General features: G+C 41.9%; 1 protein-coding gene across 2 annotated transcripts in view; it reads left to right on the plus strand.

The window, feature by feature from the left end:
- Window positions 1-12,929, plus strand: part of GRAMD4 (GRAM domain containing 4) — a 165,457-nt gene that overhangs the window by 27,030 nt on the left and 125,498 nt on the right. The window lies entirely within an intron of this gene.

The raw sequence follows: 12,929 nt of genomic DNA on the forward strand, positions 1-12,929 counted from the left end.
ATTTTTTTTTTGTCACTGCGGTGGGGCGGGCGTGGGCGAACGCACGTGTGGGGCGACCGATCAGGCCTGATCGGGCAAACACTGCGTTTTGGGTGGAGGGCGAACTAAAGTGACACTAATACTATTATAGATCTGACTGTGATCACTTCCAGATACTATAAAAGTACAAATGCTGATTAGCGATACGCTAATCAGAGAATGAGGGACTGCGGTGCGGTGGGCTGGGCGCTAACTGATCGCTAAACTACCTAACCAAGGGACCTAAACTATACTAAAACCTAACGGTCAATACCAGTGAAAAAAAAAAAGTGACAGTTTGCACTGATCACTTTTTTCCTTTTCACTAGTGATTGACAGGGGCAAGAAGGGGTGATCAAAGGGTTAATTGGGGTGCTGGGAGGTGATCTGGGGGCTAAGTGTGGTGTAGTGGGTACTCACAGTGATGTGTGCTCCTCTGCTGGAACCAACCGACCAAAAGAAGGAGCAGAGGAGCACAGCAGCCATATAACCACATCATATTTACTTATATGATGGGTTATCTGGCTGCTGATTCGTTTTTTTGAAAATCAGCAACCTGCCAGCCACGATCATTGGCTGGCAGGTTGATGACGAACTTGTCTTTTGAATTTTGCCGGCCCGCGATGCGCATGCGCGGGCCGGCTTTCCCCGAAATCTCGCGTCTCGCGTCTCGCGAGAGGACGCACCGGCCCGTCCACCCAGAAGAACAGGACCGCCGCAAAGACGCAATCCTGCATACGGCGGTCCGGAGTCGGTTAAATATACGATAACATAAATCACATACAGAGTAATAAAAGGTAAATAAACATCACTAGCCTATATGGGGTGGAGACTCCGTCGATCATGCTATAACCCATGGCTCTCTAACCCATTATAACACATGACCGACACCCCAGGGTGTACAAGAGAAATAGGGCAAGTCATACTCGCATCCTACCTATAATGGAGGCCTGGTGGAGTCTGCAAAGTGAAGGTGGGTAGCAGAGTTTTAACCTGTTAGCCCCTCCTCCAGTGTGAATCACGCATGTCTCTGAGATCACTCACAAATGTAGTCTTATCAGCACAATGGGGGATGGGTACTATCTCTAACCCATTTCATTACAAGGGAAACTTATAAACTATTACACAGAGTATTAAACTGAATTTTTAAGGGGAGAACCAATCAGTGACTTAAAAATACCCTTACAATACATAAGTATTTTCATTTTCTTAATTCCCGGAGAACCCCATTAAGGTCTTCTGTACTATGCCCTTAAAAATCTTTCTCATCTTATATTCTTGGTGTCGCAAAAAAATAAATAAAAAAAATGCAGACTTCTCTTCTTCTGAGAATATTGTTGCCCTTAATTTATGAACCCGTTTAGAACATATTCAAAGGTGGACTGGTTCAGTTTTGTTCTTATGACAATATACAACTTTTCTTCTCAGTACATATTATTATTATATTTTGCTCTTGAACCAGTGTTTTTGCTGCCATTTCTTGTGGAGTTTTTTGCGTGACCGAGCTTTGAAGTGACACAGATGTGAACTTTCGCTACATACTGTGTACTGGTCTGACTTTTCTGAGATTTATTGTTATTTAATATCACATTGACATTGCCGCAAATTCAAGTTCTCACTGTGATTCATTTCAGGGAAAAATATTAATCATTGTTTTAGAATATTACAATCTAAAGTCCTGAAGGCTCCTGGTCTAGTGTGTATACACACTGAGGTATTGTGTTACGTAGTCGTAAATGTAAAATTCACTATTAGTTATATATATATATATATATATATATATATATATATATATATATATATATATATATATATATATATAACTAATTTTATTTGTCTCGTGAAGACTACCCCTTTTTTTAAAAAAAAAAGCACTAAGGGGGTAATTTATTAAAGCCGGCATTTTAGATACTGTTCATAATACCCCTTTAGCTATCACTGCATGCATTTAATTTATGTAGAGGCACCGGCCCCCACATTACTTCGGCGTAGATTTAGACAATTTTTTACTCGTAAAAGAGACGTAGAAAATGATAAATGAGATGGGCCTCCAATGCCATGCCTTCTTTGTGACTTCATTGAATAACTTCGGTAGTTGACTTTTAAAGTGGAAAACCACTTTAAAACTTGAAACCGAACTCTGCTTCCGTTTTGACTAGTACCGCAGAGTTTGGTTTCAAGTTTTAAAGTGGTTTTCCACTTTTAAAATCAACTACCGAAGTTATTCAATGAAGTTCCCGCACGACTTCATGAATAATTTACTTCGGGCTCATCGGAGCTCTTGCATTCTAATACTGTACAGAGACGAATCTCCGTTCAGTATAATTCCGAAGTTTTGAACGAAACGACTTCAGGTTAATCCGAAGCTTGCTTCGCTCAACTCTACACTTCATCATTTCCAGCAGTGTGCATGCTCAGCCAAACGCTCTCTTTACATTGGGAAAACAGGATCTCCGTTCTTCTGATCTGTTGGGGTCCCAGCAATCTTACGCCAACATATCAGACATTTCTGAGCTATACCTCTCTCAGCAAAGTTATGTGATTGCAAAGACGGGCATAACATGGTACTTCTGTTCTCTTAAATCTGATTATGTAGTTTACTCTAACGGAGCCATTGCTGTTGTGACATTTTATGTCACACATTTTAGAGCTGACATTTTCTCCCAGGTGCCTGTCTGAGATGGTCACTACAAAGAACGGCTGTTATCATGTAGGGAACATGGTTTAACCTCTTTGCAGACATACAGTAAATGCGAAAGTAGAAGGAGAGGATGGATCCAGCGTGTTGTATAAAATCAAGGCTTTATTAGATAATTGCAGTAAACGTACATCTTCTCAATAAAAGCTTAACACCATTTAGTTTGGTCTTAGTCATTGCATGGTGTATATAGAAGATGTGCATTTACTGCAATTATCTAATTAAGTCTTAGATTTTATACAATACGCTGGATCCTTCCTCTCCTATAAGCCTAACAATCAATCTGTGAATCTGTGCTGTGGACTGGGTTATGGTTATATTAATACAGTAAATGCACTCCCGACATTGTTTGGCCTGGCATCTACCCTGCTTTAGGAAGAAAGCAAAAGGAGTGGTGCCGTCTTTCTTGTCTAACACTTTACACTGGATACATGCCAATTCTGAGCGTTTCCTGTCCTGTGGGCACATATTAGTACTGTGCGCTAGATATTATCTAGATGTCTATTATAGGGTTGCACTGTACACTCTCATAAAATGGATTACCTTTTGTGTAAATGAAGAGGAGTTCATCATGCATCAAGTTCAGATGAGTGAAACGGCTATGATGGTTGCATAGTTGTCCTCGTCTGAATTTTTTTTTATTGCTTTATCCCCTAAAGCTTCCCTTAGACTTTAGGTATTTTTGTCATATATTCTTCTTATAAGGTCCTATGTAAACATAGCTACTCCCAGAGCTTATATGTAGGGCAAGCATTATTCTGTTATAGGCATTGTTACAATATAGTGTGTTTTCTTTGGAGTATGTAGTTAAATGTAACTACTCCTACTTTTCTTTCCATCTTAATGTTATATTTGTCACCCTGCTTCCCCAGGGTGGGCACATGTGCCGCTTTACTTATCCCGCTGCTTTTGTACAAGTGGTCGGAACCCCCAGGCCTTGTCTCTGGAATCCCATAGGCTGTCTCCTGCTGCAGGCCACAGCCTGTGGCTTGCCACTTGGCCTCTCCAATCTTCCCTTACTGCATATGCTTTCTGGCCCATAAAAGGCAAGCGCTTGCACCCTTATCTTCACCAGCCAATGGCTGTCAACTCTAGGGTACTTAAGGCACCTTCCCCTGTGAGAGGATCCCCCAACAATAGGTTTGTCTAGCTTTCTAGTTCCTGCAAGGGAGTGTTCTTCCATTTTGTTGCCCATTGTGGGGATTTACTGTGGTAGACAGGTTAGCGGACGCAGTATAGAGTCAAGGAACCAGGTTGTAAATCAAACTTCAGTGTTTTATCCACACTCTGCAAAACATAAGTCTTGGTGCTTGTTCATACACAGCAAAACAAAACAATGTTCACCTGGAATTCTAGGTGTCGGTTCACACCTGGCTGAATGCTCAGCTACAGAAAAGTTCACTGGCAGGCTTCCAGGCGGCCTGCAGGCCTGTTTGAAGTCTTCAGCACAGAGGACTCCACAGCTTCACTGTCAGATGGAAGTAGATCCACACCACCTGATAGTGCTGATTGCTTTAGAAGCCTGCCAAGACTCTGCCTGGAACGTGGGAAGTAGCCACCCACCCAACACTTTTGACTACTCCCAGTAAAAGCCGTCCCGGATCAGCTTTACAACCATACTAAACAGCTGAAGTGTCAGGCTGCAATCTGCAATAATGACACTTGAGAAAAACTGGCTCTTGCCTCACCGAGGCCAGGAACCTCGGTGACGCATACCGACCATCAATGACGGCCCCTTGTTCCTTACTACACCATGTACCGACTTCTCGCTTCCTGAGTCTGATTCTCTGTGACTGATTACTGTATTGAGACTTCACTGTCTGCCCTGACCTTTGGACTGTTCAATGGCATAGCGCATACTGTACCTTGGCCTGTTACTGACTGCTCGTTTTGCCTGTCCAGTCAGCAGCCAACCACACAGAGAGCACTCCAAGTGGAAGTAGCAGCCTGGTGCATTATCTGCAGCGAAGTCCAAATCCATGATTAATAGGACCTGTGCACATTACTCTTCGGGCACTAGGTGGTTACCACAGCAGCTATCTCACCCGGAATGCAGCAGATTCTCTCTGTGCCCAATGTCGGATCAGGCATAGGAGAGATGCCTGCATTGCCTACTAAAAGATTCAGACATGCCTGCTGTCTGCCACCCCAGGTTTGCATGCTGACTGCTGTTCTTCCATCTTCCATTCCCAGCTTGTTGTCTTTCAGCTGGTTATGGACATGGTCACCTACACCACTGTAGTCAGGACTGCCTAGAGCAGTTATGTGACGCTTGGAGCCATGCCTACTTGTTTCACTCTGCCAACAGGCTGTTCCAGCAGGCTTCTCCAGCATAGAATGCCGGGAGACAGCCGGACATAAACCGCTGCGTTATTTGTTAGACTGTTTTTCTGCATATCTGGTGGATCACTGCCGGACCCCATTATAGTTAATAGGGCCGGACAGCATTCCGGTAGCATCCGATTCTGGCAGGCAGTTTCGGGCAGGATGCAAGTGTGAAACAAGCCTAAGTTTTCTGTCCCAACTGTACACCACTCTTGTCCTTCACCTAACTTTCATCTGCACAGCCCCTGGGCATGCAGGGAATAAGTGCACACACAGGACTGCATGTGGGACAGGAGGGCTGGCTAATAAAGGGGCATGGCTTCAGCTTATAATAAGATGTTCACATTTTCGAATACATTTGACATGATTATGTAAGGCCAAGTTCACGCTTCAGTTATTTGGTCAGTTATTTCCATCAGTTTATTGAGAGGCAAAAGAAGGAGTGGGTCAAAAACACAGAACAGGTGCAGATCTTTACATTATACCATATCTCTGTGTAGGCTTCACCACTTGTTTTGGCTTCCAATAACTGATCAAATAACTGAAGTGTGGACTTGCCCTAAAGTGGCCATCCCTTTCAAACATGAGCATCACTGCTCACCAGCTCACCCAACCTGCACTCCATGTGCTTGTAACCTGCCCTCTTCTTACTGCACACCCTCATGGAGGAGGCCAGGTTTCGGGCAGAGATACGCAGCCATGACTGCTCAGTCTTGGAGTCACCATGCATGTACCATGCAGCAGGATTGTGGTGAATGGACCAGGACTGCAGGACTGTTACAGCCTTTTAACGACCCTCCTCTTCCTGTCATGTACGCAGACTTCCACTGCACTACACAAAAATTAGTGGGCAGACTGCTACACCCATCCCCATATTTACCAGTCTAGCAGACGCAGATGAGCTACACAGCAGCCATGGGTTGTCAACCCCTGGGTTACAGCTTATACAGTAGACTTGTTCAGAGAGGGCTTTGATAACCACTGTTGCTCAGCAGACAATGTGAGGTCAAGGGTCAATCAGCTTGGAAAGAATTAGCAAAATTATGTGTTTTGAAAGTGGAAAAACAATGGACCCTGTAATGAATATTAAAGGGAACCTGTCACCTGGAAAAGACAATCACAGTACCTTAACCCCTTAAGGACACAGGGCGTACAGGTACGCCCTTGTGCCCTGGTACTTAAGGACACAGGGCGTACATGTACGCCCTGTGTATTTTCGATCACTGCCGTGTGGCTGGCAGTGATCGGAACCCGGTGCCTGCTCAAATCATTGAGCAGGCACCTAGGCTAAATGCGCAGGGGGGTCCCGTGATCCCCCCCCCCCATGTCGGCGATCGCGGCAAACCGCAGGTCGATTCAGACCTGCGACTTCTGCAGTTTCTGATCCCCGCGGTCCCTGACCCGTCCTTACCCTTCCCCCCGTCTGCGAAGTTGTGGCTACAACTGAGCAGGCGGGGAAGGTTCCCATGGCAACAAGACGCCTTCTCAGGCGTCCTGCTGTCCATGGTGCTGAACAGATCTATGCTAAAGGCATAGATCTGTTCAGTGTAAGTAAAATACAGTACAGAACCCTATATAGTGTTCTGTACTGTATTATACAGACATCAGACCCACTAGATCTTCAAGAACCAAGTGGGTCTGGGTCAAAAAAATAAAAAAAAAGGGAAAAAAGTTAAGATAAAAAAAAAACATTTATCACTGAATGAAAAAAATAAAATAAATATACACTACACATATTAGGTATCGCCGCGTTCGTAACGACCTGATCTATAAAACGGTTATGTTACTTTCCCCGCACGGTGAACGCCATAAAAATAAAAAAATAAAAACGATGAGAAAATTGAAATTTTGCCCACCATACTTCCCCAAAAAGGTAATAAAAGTGGTCAAAAAAAGTCGCATGTACGCCAAAATTGTAACAATCAAACCGTCATCTCATGCCGCAAAAATCATACCCTACCCAAGATCGCCCAAAAACTGAAAAAACTATGGCTCTTAGACTATGGAAACACTAAAACATGATTTTTCTTGTTTGTTTCAAAAATGAAATCATTGTGTAAAACTTACATAAATAAAAAAAAGTATACATATTTATCGCCGCGTCCGTCTCGACCGGCTCTATAAAAATATCACATGACCTAACTACTCAGGTGACCACTGTAAAAAAATAAAAATAAAAACTGTGTAAAAAAAGCCATTTTTTGTCATCTTACGTCACAAAAAGTATAATAGCAAGCAATCAAAAAGTCATATGCACCCTGAAATAGTGCCAATCAAACCATCATCTCATCCCGCAAAAAATGAGACCCTTCATAAGATAATCGCCTTAAAACTGAAAAAACTATGGCTCTTAGACTATGGAGACACTAAAACTTTTCTTTGTTTTAGAAATGATTTAATTGTGTAAAACTTACATAAATAAAAAAAATTGTATACATATTAGGTATCGCCGCGTCTGTGACAACCTGCTCTATAAAATTACCACATGATCTAACCTGTCAGATGAATGTTGTAAATAACAGAAAAAAAAAAACTGTGCCAAAAAAGCTATTTCTTGTTACCTTGCCGCACAAAAAGTGTAATATAGAGCAACCAAAAATCATATGTACCCTAAACTAGTACCAACAAAACTGCCACCCTATCCCGTAGTTTCTAAAATGGTGTCACTTTTTTGAAGTTTCTACTCTAGGAGTGCATCAGGGGGGCTTCAAATGGGACATGGTGTAAAAAACAAAAAACAGTCCAGCAAAATCTGCCTTCCAAAAACCGTATGGCATTCCTTTCCTTCTGCCCTGCCGTGTGCCCGTACAGCAGTTTACGACCACATATGGGATGTTTCTGTAAACTAAAGAATCAGGGCCATAAATAATGAGTTTTGTTTGGCTGTTAACCCTTGCTTTGTAACTGGAAAAAAAATATGAAAATGGAAAATGTGCCAAAAAAGTGAAATTTTGAAATTGTATCTCTATTTTCCATTAAATCTTGTGCAACACCTAAAGGGTTAACAAAGTTTGTAAAATCAGTTTTGAATACCTTGAGGGGTGTAGTTTCTTAGATGGGGTCACTTTTATGGATTTTCTACTCTAGGTTTGCATCAGGGGGGCTTCAAATGGGACATGGTGTCAAAAAACCAGTCCAGCAAAACCTGCCTTCCAAAAACCAAACAACGCACCTTTCACTCTACGCCCCGCTGTGTGGCCGTACAGTAGTTTACGGCCACATATGGGGTGTTTCTGTAAACGGCAGAGTCAGGGCAATAAAGATACGGTCTTGTTTGGTTGTTAACCCTTGCTTTGTTACTGGAAAAAATGGGTTAAAATGGAAAATTAGGCAAAAAAAAGAAATTCTCAAATTTCATCCCCAGTTGCCAATAACTCTTGTGCAACACCTGAAGGGTTAAAGAAGTTTGTAAAATCAGTTTTGAATACCTTGAGGGGTGTAGTTTATAGAATGGGGTCATTTTTGGGTGGTTTCTATTATGTAAGCCTCGCAAAGTGACTTCAGAGCTGTAGTGGTCCCTATAAATTGGGTTTTTGTAAATTTCTGAAAAATTTCAAGATTTGCTTCTAAACTTCTAAGCCTTGTAACATCCCCAAAAATAAAATATCATTCCCAAAATAATTCAAACATGAAGTACACATATGGGGAATGTAAAGTAATCACAATTTTTAGGGGTATTACTATGTATTATAGAAGTAGAGAAACTGAAACTTTGAAATCTGCAATTTTTTTTTTTTTTTTTTTTACTTCATTTTACCAGTGTCATGAAGTACAATATTTGACAAAAAAAACTATCTCAGAATGGCCTGGATAAGTCAAAGGGTTTTAAAGTTATCACCACTTAAAGTGACACTGGTCAGATTTGCAAAATATGGCCTGGTCCTAAGGTGTAATAAGGCTGTGTCCTTAAGTGGTTAAAGTATCTCTCATAGTGTGCCCAAAGATTTATTCATATCTTCTTTCTGCGTTGTGCTGTCTCATAAAATCGACTTATAAAACTTCAGCACGACTTCAAAAAGGTGCCAAACACAGTTTTATAAGTCGATTTTATGAGACAGCACAACGCAGAAAGAAGATATGAATACATCTTTGGGCACACTATGAGAGATACTTTAAGGTACTGTGATTAGTGTAAATTGTCTTTTCCAGGTGACAGGTTCCCTTTAATTGGCAGCAAAATTGATTAAATGGATCTCCCAGTTTCAGCAAATAAATGTCATTTGTTGTATCGTAAGCTTTACAATTTTCCAATATGCTGCTTCACTGCTGAGGATGCAGGGGATAAGGGCCTGCCATTCCCCCGCCCATGCTTATTACATTACGGGACACAGCAGGGACCGGAAGACGAGCTGAAAACGAATGCATGTGACATCTTAGGAAGTTTCAGAGAGAAGAGTGGACAGGGTCTTGTGGATTGGGCAATTACAGTACATTACAGATGGGCAAACATTAGATTCACTTCTATGGGGCTGAGCTGCTCCTAGGCCACGTGACAGGAGAATGTGTCGTCACCGGCCTAAGAAAAGCTGTGAGAAGGTGGCAGCGCTCATAACGGCATTGGTGCCTTTTCAATCAGCTGATTGGCCAGAGGATAGGTCATCAGTATTAAAATCTCGGAAACCCCTTTAAATGAAAGGTGGCTGATGGAGACCAGAAAACCCCTTTAAGCGCCTTATTAGGCTGCGTCCTAAGGACTAAGAAGCAGTACTAGAGATTATTTCATAGGCTGCATTTATGAAGTATACTTTAGTTATGCCTTATAAATGAAAAACAAACTGCCAGCCTTTATACAGTTCATCAGGACACTTTTCTAACGCGGTCAGGGCCGCAGTTTCCGGAGCTTGTGTCTCCTTTTCCTTTGTTGAATTTCACTGACTTTTGCTCTAAAAAGACAAGGAAAAGTAAAAACAGAACTTTTGTTGTGAAGGCAACTGTAGGGAGAAACGTGCTGTGGTTTACTTTGCCTAGGACCTCATGATCAATGTTTGTGGTTTAGTTTACATGTGGGAATCCTTGTAATTGCAACTTTCCGCTCTTTCACAATGCAGTATGTCCTGGTTTTTTCTCCCGCTCAGTGGTCCAAAGTTCATGTGGTTTGAGATGATGTGTAATGCGAGAAGGAATGTTGGATATTTAAGATTTAGCTTTTTTTGCTTCTAATCTATTAGGCAGTATTTAGCACAGATATGATAATCCATTATTACCATGATACATCCCTGTTTGTAGAGCCTATAACATCACTGTCCAAGGCTAAGGGCCACCAAGTTCTATCAAGAAGCCTTGGGAGATGTGCACATTAGGTCAAGGAGCCTGCAAAAAGGATGCAAAGTGTGAACTGAATTCTTTTTATTGGGCAATTATAAAACATAGAATTCCCAGATAGGTTGAAAAACACTCCTGTTAGGTCATAAGGTCATGATGCAGCAAGGATCACCCTCTATGAACCTGAACAGAGAGTCTCTATAAGGGAAGTTCCCTTGTAATACTGCATTGTCTGGCTTGGGCTTTCCCTGGCAAAATCCACCGTTTGACTGGAGTGGGTGCTATGGCAGATACATTCTGAAAGGGTTGTTTCATCAAATTTAAATGGCAAGAACACTCTAGGAATAGGTCCAAACTATTTTTGAAACTAAATAAATAAACAAATATATATCTCACAAAAAGTTAGGGATATATAGCTTTCGGGTGAAATTTATGGAAAACGTAAAAATTCACACTATAGTGATATTATATCATGAAAGTAGGGCATTTAAATAGAAGCATGCAATGGTCATTTCCTCATCTCAAACAATTTATTGAAACAAAAGCCAACAACAGTGGTGGGTATATCCCTACAAAAATGTCAATGTCAATAACTTGTCATGTGGCCTTGAGCGTCAATTACATCTTGACAATGATGTCGACTTTTTTCTGCTGAGGCATGGCATCCCACTCCACTTGAAGGGCGGACCTCAGGTCATTGAGGTTCTGGGGTACAGACTTACAAGCCTCCACACGGCGACTCAGCTGATCCCATAGGTTTTTAATGGGATTTAGGTCTAGAGAAGTTGCAGGCCACTGCATTTGAAGTACCCCGGTCTTCAGCAGCCGTTCCCTAATAATGCAACCTTGATGAGCTGGCACATTGTTATCCATGAAGATGAAATTAGGCCTGTGTTCATGCAGAGGCACAAATCAAGTAGGATGGGCTTGTCACTGTACCATCCACAAAGTGTAGAGCAGTTCTGTATTGACTAGACACATCTGCACACAATGTGACACCACCACCAAAGGCTCGTCTGGTGTCAACAGTGGCTGATGCATAGCGCGTTCCTTGATGTATCCAACATTGTTGGTGGCCATCATTTCTGCTCAGCGTGAGATGACTTTCATCTGTGAGCAGCACTGAGGACCACTGGTCCCTCGTCCAGCGTAGATGCTCCCTGGCCCATGCAAGACGATAATGCCTGTGCATAGTGGTGTGGTCAGGTACCCTTGCAGGTCATCCAGCACTCAGACCACGCTTATGTAAATGGTTTTCGATGGTCTGACATGACACTTGGGTGCCTCTCACCTCCCTTAAATGAGCCTGGAGTTGTGTGGCATTTATTTTCCGGTTCCACAGGGCATTGTTCACAATTTAAGTAGTCATCAATGTGGAATGAGGCCAAAGGACACCCACTTCTATGCCTTTCTGTGACTCTTCCAGTCTCTCTGTATCTCTGTAGCAACCCTTGATCACACTCTGTGACACTGTAAGCTCAGTGTCCACTTCCGTCTGAGAACATTCTGCTTGAAGCCGTGCAATGGTGAGGTACTGTTGATCAACTGTTAGGTGTTGTCTTTGTTTCATGATGTCAAAATGTGATCAGCATGATGAGGAGGATTGTTTTAAATATCAATTCTAATTAAACCAGGAATTTTTTTGGGAGATTCATGGATCAAACACCTGTTGTGAATTTTGCTGTTAAGCTCCTTGTTGGAGAACAGCAAGTTGTGCAAAAAGTACTGAAACATTGAACAGTTGGACATGTGCATTCAAAGTTTTTGAGAAGGTCACATTAAGTTCACCTGTAAAGATTGGAGTGCATTTTGGGTTCATCCTGAAATTTCACCCAAAAGCCAAATATCCCTAACTTTTTGTGAGTAGTGCATATATTTTATGCTTTTAATACAATGGAAACTAATGTGGCAATGTGCACGTTGACTTGGAACCTTTATTGTACCTCGTACACTGTACATTGCCTTGGGTGTCATTTATGAAGATTACTTTAACTTTTAATAATTGCTTTCTGGCACTCCACTTGTAGGTTCTCCTATGACCAGGGGAAATATTTGTATGGAGAGCCTATGTTCTGCCAGTGTTTCCATAGCTTTGCTCCAGGTACTCTGGATTGGTGCCCACAGCTATCAATCTTATCACTACTATTTTTTTTATTTAAGGAGTTATCCAAAGTATAAAACATGCCCCTCATATAGGTAATGCTTATCCCACTCCCAGGCACCAGTGTCGTTTCTGATCCCTGCACGGCCGCTGCTGCATCTCCCTAGCGTCACTTATTTGTTCTTAATTTTCCCCATTGCTTATATATCATGAAAATATTTACAGCTCAATGGAAAGATTAATCCAATTTCAAAATACACACCAGTCTTATGCCTTTTTACACTGGTGAGGATTGGGCGAATTATTGGGAATTAATATATTCATAGAAATGTTTGTTCCAGATCATTTTCCTGTGTAAAGATGCTGATGATCACTTGGCAAATGCACATTTATTGGGTGATGGCATCCTTCACCTGAAATAGTTTGGGATCAGCTCATTTCCCTATGTAAACGGGATGTGCTTTCAACAAAATGACAACTGAATGGAGGATGAATGACCGTAATTAAGATCGTTCATACTGAATT

The sequence above is a fragment of the Bufo gargarizans genome, chromosome 2 (genome assembly GCF_014858855.1).
Source record: "Bufo gargarizans isolate SCDJY-AF-19 chromosome 2, ASM1485885v1, whole genome shotgun sequence".
Lineage (NCBI taxonomy): Eukaryota > Metazoa > Chordata > Amphibia > Anura > Bufonidae > Bufo > Bufo gargarizans.